The sequence below is a fragment of the Scyliorhinus canicula genome, chromosome 14, assembly GCF_902713615.1.
Source record: "Scyliorhinus canicula chromosome 14, sScyCan1.1, whole genome shotgun sequence".
Lineage (NCBI taxonomy): Eukaryota > Metazoa > Chordata > Chondrichthyes > Carcharhiniformes > Scyliorhinidae > Scyliorhinus > Scyliorhinus canicula.
In genome coordinates this window covers 22,529,955-22,538,784 of record NC_052159.1, presented here as the reverse complement: position 1 = coordinate 22,538,784, position 8,830 = coordinate 22,529,955, and positions in this window count along the sequence as shown.

The window sequence follows — 8,830 nt, the reverse complement described above, 5'->3', positions numbered from 1 at the left end:
AAGCACTCGGCAACCAATCGAATCTCCAGCTCCAATTGCTGAGATTTACAACAACTATGCATTTATCTGGGCTCAACTAAAATTGCCTTTCTTGAAAATTGAACTGCGGAAAAGCTGAGTAACCTTGAATTGACAGCAGCAAATTAAGCTCCGGTCAATGCCACCTCTATTTCTGAGGCAGAAACTTGTTTCAATTCCCTGTGTGGGCTGGACACATCATTTTTCATTGAGCTCCTTGGAAGAATCCTTTCTTTTCCTAAGTAACGTAAGTGAAATAATTGAATTTTGTTTTAGAATCATTTTGGCAATATGAAGGGAAAGTGGTCAAGTCATGCAGGCCAATAGGATTTACGCATAGAGGGAATTGGCAATGACCAATGAGGTCTGTTTTCACGTGCAAAACCCATGTAGATGGAGAGAGCATGGCAGGGAGAAATCACACTTCCTCTGTGTAATACATAGCCATTGTGTCTGTTCTTAGAATTTTTATCATAGAATCATAGAATTTACAGTGCAGAAGGAGGCCACTCGGCCCATCGAGTATACACCAGCCACTGAAAGAGCATCCCACCTAAGCTCACACCTCCACCCTATCCCCGCAACCCAGCAAACCCACCTAACTATTGGACACTACGAGGCAATTTAGCATGACCAATCCACCAAACCTGGACATCTTTGGGCTGTGGGAGGAAACCGGAGCACCCGGAGGAAACCCACGCAGACACGGGGGGGGGGGAACGTGCACACTCCGCAGACAGTGACCCAAGCCGGGAATCGAACCCGGGTCCCTGGCGCTGTGAAGCAACAGTGTTAACCACTGGGCTACCTGTGGTTGAATCCAGTGGGTTGAATTTTATGACCCTGTCACAGACTGGTGGAGCTGAAAAATGAAAGAATGGAGCCATTCAACCATTTACTTCACGGGAGTGGAGAATCCCATCAGCCGAAAATTCCGCCGAACAATCTCAGTGTTTACATTGAATGGTGCCCCCTGCTGTCGATTAACATTCAGTGCCAATGTTTGTGGGGTCAGCGGGAGGGCATATCACTTACACAGAGCAAGGCCGACGTGGGACACATCTCTGACTGTCGGTGTTCCACGCCAGTGACATTTTGGCTGACCAACTACTTATAGGAGGGCAGATTGCCTCAATCACAATGTAATCACTGCAATGTTCCATTTCATAGATTCTCACCTTTACCCCAGCCAGCAGAATACAACTGCTAAACTTGACCATTGCTAAAACAGCCACGTTAAGCTGGCAGTATTCATTAAATATATGCAGAGCATAATTGTACAAATCCATTCAATAAGGTAGTGTTCTGCTTGGACCTGAATGCTGTTTGCTTTCTTGATCCCTTGAAGAGGGCACATAATTTATTTCTGCTAATTCTACTGCTCCTCGGTGTCTAGCAGAAGGTCAGAGACTTTAAGGTGCAAAGATCAGAGAAAGCCCGATGGGAGGAGAGACTTGATTATACTGGACAATGTTCCCTTACACAGCCCTGAATTTGAGATTGCTTAACTATTAAATACCAGAGTTAATTCACTGCGCTGCTCAATGCTGGGGGAATATAGCAATAATAATGATGCATGGGCTGTTTGGGATGTACATCTGTAGCCCAAAGGGCCAAAAGTAACTGCATCATTCCATCCCCACCAATCATCCCATTCCCCAGCGATCTGACTTCTGGATTCTCGTTAACTGTTTCAAAACCTTTTTACGGCTTCCATCCCCGGAGAAAAGGTTTCTAAGTTGTGGATTGCAGAAGCAATGGCCAGGAGCAGAGGTGGGCGGGACCTGAAGATACCAGCGTCATGCCAGTTTCCCAATCCCTTTTTCCGGTATCAGCCATTTTGGATTTGGGGCCTGGCGAGGCCACCACACTCTACGAGGCAGGCAGCCAATGAAGCTTTCACCAGCAATAAAGTAATGGTGGCCATTGCTAGACTTAATTTACGAGACCAGAGGTCTTGCTGCAGTTTCAGCGTAATTATTTATTTTCACTTGTTATCAGCGTATAAATTATAGGATTAGTCTCTAATGTCAGCTGTTTTATTATTCATTCTTGGGGTGTGGTTGCCTCTGGCTAGGCTGGCTTTTTCTTTGTGCCCCTCTTGAACAGCTTGGAAAGGCCCTTAATGTGGCAGCACGGTAGCATTGTGGATAGCACAATCGCTTCACAGCCCCAAGGTCCCAGGTTCGATTCCGGCTTGGGTCACTGTCTGTGTGGAGTCTGCAAATCCTCCCCATGTGTGCGTGGGTTTCCTCCAGGTGCTCCGGTTTCCTCCCACAGTCCAAAGATGTGCAGGTTAGATGGATTGGCCATGATAAGTTGCCCTTAGTGTCCAAAATTGCTCTTAGTGTTGGGTGGGGTTACTGGGTTATGGAGATAGGGTGGAGGTGTCAACCTTGGGTAGGGTGCTCTTTCCAGGAGCCAGTGCAGACTCGATGGGCCGAATGGCCTCCTTCTGCACTGTAAATTCTATGATTCTATGTCTGCGTGGGTTTCCTCCAGGTGCTCCAGTTTCCACCCACAAGCCCCGAAAGACATGCTTGTTAGGTGAATTGGACATTCTAAATTCTCCCCCTGTGTACCCGAACAGGAACCGGAGTGTAGCGACTAGGGGCTTTTCACAGCAACTTCATTGCAGTGTTGATGTAAACCTACTTGTGACAATAATAAAGATTATTATTATTAAGAAGAGGCTCATTGATGTGGAATTAGAGTCACATAAAGGGCCCGATATGGGTAGCCCCTAAAGGACGTCGGTGGGCCGAGCAAATGCCTGTTCAACTAGCTCGGCTGTTCCAATTCTGTGAAGAATTACACCCAGAAATGCTAACGTAATCTTTTTTTCCCAGAGGCTACTGGCACCATTTTGTCCTTTCAGATTTTGAAACAAATATTATAACAGTTGAAAAAAAAAAGGTCGTGGCTCCTGTCACCCTAAGGAGCACCAAAAATATACATTGGCTACATTTAACTGCAGTCAGAACTTTTTATTCTAAGAACACGGAGGTTGATTTAATCTTTCAAATATTTAAATTAAGCAGGTAGAGGCCCAGAGTTGATTCTTTTTCTCGCCCCAAGTAGTTATTTACATAGACAAGCACACTTCCTTCATTGTATATTCCTACTTTATTATGGAAGGCTAGAATAATAAATCTCCTGAAAACAAATTAACACCATTTTATATCTCGATCATGAAAGAAGGTTAGGATGTGACCTGAATTGGATAAGCCATAATGAGAGCAGGCGGAAAAAGAAAAGGTTTATGCTTCTAAACCAATATAAGGACACAAGTGCTGTGCGCATAATGAATCCTTGGTGCTAATGCCAATCATTTTAAGAGTACCAGTCTTTCCTATCCTATTCGTTCATGGAGTGCAGGCATCGTTGGCAAGGCCAGCATTTGTCACCCACATTAAGTGAGCTTGAGAAGGATCTTGTGAGCCACCTTCTTGAACCATTGCAGTTCCATGTGCTGTTGGTACACTTCCAGTGCTATTAGGGAGGTGACCATGATTTTGACCACAGGCAGTGAAGGAATGGCAACATATTTCCAAGTCAGGATGGTGTGTAACTTGGGGAGGAAGCTTGCAGGTGATGGTGTTCCCCGTGTTCATGTTACCGTTGTCCTTCTGGACGGTGCAAGTGTTAGGTTTGGTAGGTGCTACTGAAGGAGGTTTGGTGAATTCCTGCAGTGCATCTTGTCGATGCCAGACCCTGCTGCCACAGTGTGCTGGTGGTGGAGAGAGTGAGTGTACTAGTGTGATGGATGGAATCTTTGTCCTGGATGGTATCGAGCTTCTTGAGCATTGTTGGAGCTGCGTTCATCCAGACAATTGGAGAGTATTCCATGACACTCCTGACATGTGCCTTTTGTAGATGTTGAAAAGGCTTTTTTTTGGGAGGGGGGGGGGGTGGTGGTCAGGAGATGAGTTACTCACCATAGAATTCACAGGCTCTGACCTGCGCTTGAGCCACAGTATTTATGTTTTTTTAATAAATTTACAGTACCCAACTCATTTTTTCCAATTAAGGGGCAATTTAATGTGGCCAATCCACCCACCCTGCACATCTGTGGGCTGTGGAGGCGAAACCCACGCAAACACGGGGAGAATGTGCAAAGTCCACACGGACAGTGACCCAGAGCCGGGATCGAACCAGGGACCTCGGTGTTGTGAGGCAGCAGTGCTAACCCACTGCGCCACCGTGCTGCCCGCCACAGTATTTATAAGGCTGGCCCAGTTAAAGTTTCTAGTCAATGATAACCCTCAGGAAGTTGATGATGGGGGATTCAGTGATGGGAGTGCCATTTAATGTTAAGCTGAAGTAGTTAGATTTTATCTTATCGGAGATGGCCGTCGCTGGCATTTGTATGGGATGAATATTATTTGCCACTTATCAGTCCGAGTATGAATATTGTCCAGATCTTGTTGCCGGCGGGCTGCTTCAGTCTGTGAGCAGATGTGAACAATGCTGAACATTGTGTAAGCATCAGTAAGCATCGCCACTTCTCATTTTAACATGGAGGAAATGTCATTAATGAAGCAGCTGAAGATGGTTGAGCTAAAAGAACTCCTGTTTTAATGTCTTGGGGCTGAGATAATTGGCCTCAAACAATTACATTCATTTTCCTTTGTGATCCGTAGGACTCCATTCATTGGAGACTCTTCCCCATGATTTTCATTGACTTCAGTTTTGCTCGAGCACACCGATGCTACATTTGGTCAAGTGCTACTTGACGTCAAGGGCAATTACTGTCACCTGGGGCGAAATTCTCCGCGGACCGACGTGACGCCCATTTCCGGCGGGAAAAAGTGGTGTGCATGACTCCGGCGTCGGGGCCTGCTTTTATGCCGGTAATCTCCGTTCCCGAAAGGGCCAGCAGCGGACTGACGCGATACGCGTCAGTTTCACCCGCTGCGGAAGTGGCGAGTCCCGGCGTTTGTGTGGTGGGGAGAGAGACCCGGCGTTGGGGGGGGGAGGGAGGAAGAAGAGCGACCCGGCATGGTGGGGGGGGGGGGGGGGGGGGAGAGAAGAGAGACCCGGCATTGGGGGGGGGGGGGGGGGGGGGGGAGGAGGAAGGAAGAAGAGAGACCCGGCATTGGGGGGGGGGGGGGGGGGGGGAGAAGAGAGACCCGGCATGGGGGGGGGGGGGGGGGGGGAGAGAGGAGAAAGACCCGGCATTGGGGGGGGGGGGGGGGGGGTTTGCGGAGTTGAGAGGGGGAGAGGGAGGGAGGGGGAGAGCCTGAGAGACAGAGGGAGGGAGAGAGAGAGAGAGAGAGGGAGGGAGAGGGGGAGGGAGAGAGGGAGAGAGGGAGGGAGGGAGAGGGAGGGAGAGAGAGGGAGGGGAGGGAGAGAGGGGAGGGAGGGAGGGAGAGAGGGGAGGGAGAGAGGGGAGGGAGGGAGGGGAGGGAGGGAGGGGAGGGAGGGGAGGAGGGAGGAGGAGGGATGGATGGCTTGCGGCGTGGAGAGGACGAGGGGGTTACGGCGTTGAGTTGAGAGGGGGGGAGGGGTTGCAGCGTTGAGTTGAGAGGAGGGGGGGGGTTACCTGCATTGAGAGGACGGGGGGGGGGTACCGGCGTTGAGAGAGGGGGCGGCGTTGGAGGGGGTGGGGTGGTGAGGGGGGGGTTGAGGTAGGGGGCAGCGGCGTGCAGAGTGGGGGGCGATGGATGGCCGGGACCAACGCACCGTCGCCCCCTCTGCACGCCGCTCTGCCCCCTACCCCAACCCCCCTCACCCCACCCCCTTCACCCCAATGCCCCTCCCCCCCCCCTACCCCCTCACCACCCCCTACCTCACACCCTACCCCCTCCAACGCCGCAACCCCCCCTCCAATGCCGCAACCCCCCCTACAACGCCGAAACCCAACCCTCCAACGCCGCAACCGCAACCCCCCCTCCAACGCCGCAAACCCCCTCCAACGCCGCAACCCCTCCAACGCCGCAACCCCCCCCAACGCCGAAACCCCCACTCCAACGCCGCAACCCCTCCCAACGCCGCACCCCCCCCCGCCACTCGCAACCCCCCCACTCGCAACCCCCCCACTCGCAACCCCCCCCACTCGCAACCCCCCCACTTGCAAACCCCCCCCACACTCGCAAACCCCCCCCCCACTCGCAACCCCCCCCCACTCGCAATCCCCCCCACTCGCAACCCCCCCCACTCGCAACCCCCCCCCCCACTCGCAATCCCCCCCACTCGCAACCCCCCCCCACTCGCCCTCGGACACTGAACGGCATCAACCACCATCAATGGTTGACGCCGTTTTAAAGCTACTCTGTTTTTCGCCGACGTGACCCGTGGCCACGTCGGCGGGACTTCGGCCCATCCGGGCTGGAGATTTGTGTGAACAAAAATATAATGAAATCCCGCCGGCGCCAGCTGTTTTCAGAGGCTGCTGGCGGGATTTGCACAAGCGCCGGTTTTTTGACCCGGTCGGAGATTTAAAAACCCGGCGGGAGCGGGATTAACGCCGCTGCCTGGCCGATTCTCGACCCTGCGTGGGGTCAGGAGAATTTCGCCCCTGATCTCTGGAATTCAGTTCCTTTGACCATTTTTTAATCAAGGCTGCAATGAAGTCTGGGGTCGTGTGACCCTGGTGTCACCCAAATTGAACATAATCGGCAGGTTATTTAAGGGCAAGTGCCGCTCGATAGCACTGACAACGACAATTTCCATCATTTTGCTGGCGTTTGAGAGTACACTGATGTAATTGGCTGGATTGGATTTGTCCTTATGTTTTGTGGTCAGGACATCCAGGGCAATTTTCCACATCCTGCACCGGAGGGGGCCTTTTGGCTTGGGTAGAGAATTGTAGCTGGGGGTGGGGGTGCAGCAGAAGAGTGGAGTGCTAGTGGTAAGGCAAATGCACCACTCCGTACATCAGTGTGCATTTGCCATACAGGTGAATATGATTCAAGTTGATCCCAATGTGAAGTGAATTCACTGATATACATCAGGATAACAGGAATGCAATTAGCCACAGACAGCCAGGAGGGGGACAGTTCAGCCAATCTTTCCAGAGATCATTGTCTGGTAACTCCTGCTGGTTTGTGCATGTACATGTACTTTGCATTCGCCAGCAGGATGTGGCTCAGCTGCATTAGTTCCAGCAGTCGAAGGCTGTGGCTGTATGGTCTATTCCATGCCCCATCTCAGGTTCTTAACTACTTTAGCTTTGAATAATCTGTCGTCTCTCCTTCCTTCCCTATGTACGGTATGCGTTGTCTGCAAGAAACAATACTTTTCACTGTGTACTAATATATAGAACATAGAACAGTACAGCACAGAACAGGCCCTTCGGCCCCTCGATGTTGTGCCGAGCAATGATCACCCCTACTTAAACCCACGTAACCCGTATACCCGTAACCCAACAATCCCCCCATTAACCTTACACTACGGGCAATTTAGCATGGCCAATCCACCTAACCCGCACATCTTTGGACTGTGGGAGGAAACCCGGGAGCACCCGGAGGAAACCCACGCACACACGGGGAGGACGTGCAGACTCCACACAGACAGTGACCCAGCCGGAATTGAACCTGGGACCCTGGAGCTGTGAAGCATTGATGCTAACCACCATGCTACCGTGAGGCCCCTCACGGTATGTGACAATAATAAATCAAATCTAATCAAATCATAATAGACCGCTGCCAACCTCCTGGTGCTTTTGGACACTCTGCCATTGCAAAGAAAGACATGTGTTCAATTTATATAGCGCCTTCCTCAACATCATGATGTTCCAAAGTGCTATGCAGGCAAATAGGGGCACTTACTTTTAGGCGTGCTCACGTGTAATGCAGGAAACGCCAATTTGCGCACAGCAAGCTCCCACTGGCAGCCATGTACCCACGGCTGAAAGGGCATTGACGCATTGAAAGAGCTCAAGAGAAATGGCCGTGAATGTTTCTGGGGCCCAGGGTCATAGGTGAAGAGGAGAGTTAAATGGAGCATAATTTGTTTCCAATGATAAAAGATCGTTGAGGTAAGGGGGACGTGAATCAATCTTTAAAAGCACAAGGAGGCAAAGATGATGAAGAGGTAGGCAGAACTTTGGACTGTAAATGCTGAATTGAGGCACAGATATATTACAATGAGCGTGTCTCAAATGGGACAAGAATTTGAAAGATTTTTGTTCGCATGCCAGCAGTATATATGTGAAGACTCCAACAGAAGCACAAGGAATGAAGAATTGGATCAATACCAAAGACCTAGTGATGTAAATATAGGCAAGAAAGATCAAACACTCCATGAAATGCAACAGTTCCTGCCTGGGTGGGTGGAATAGTGGATTGTGACCTGCAGAGGGGTACAGGCCAATAGTGGGGAAATGTATATTTGTTTGGCATTGTTCACAGAGAGTCAAAATGTGCATTGTCCCCACACCAGGAGACTTTAATGTAAATCAACAGCATGGTTTAAAGTCCTTTTGTTCTGCTCTCTGAAACTGTGACAGTCGGTGGTGCTCCTCGTACCAGCAGCTTAATCAAAACTCTTATTTATAAATAGTGTCAAGGAGTGATGTTTGCAAATGTATGGCTTGCTGTCATAGTAACCAGCTGGAGTTAGACGCATTGAGAAAGGTAGACCATGGGCATTTTTCTGCTGCTTTAAAAATAGGCTCGTCTCCAACCCCCACTTCCTTGAAGAGGTCTCTCCTTGATCTCATCTCCTCTCTTTAAGTCTCATGTGGATGCAATTTTTTTCTTTGTAGATATATCTTTCTTCCCCTTATGCATTTTCTCCCCCCCCCCCCCCCCCCCGCCCCCCCCCCCCCCCCCCCCCCCCCCCCCTCCCCCCCCCCCTTCCCCCCCCC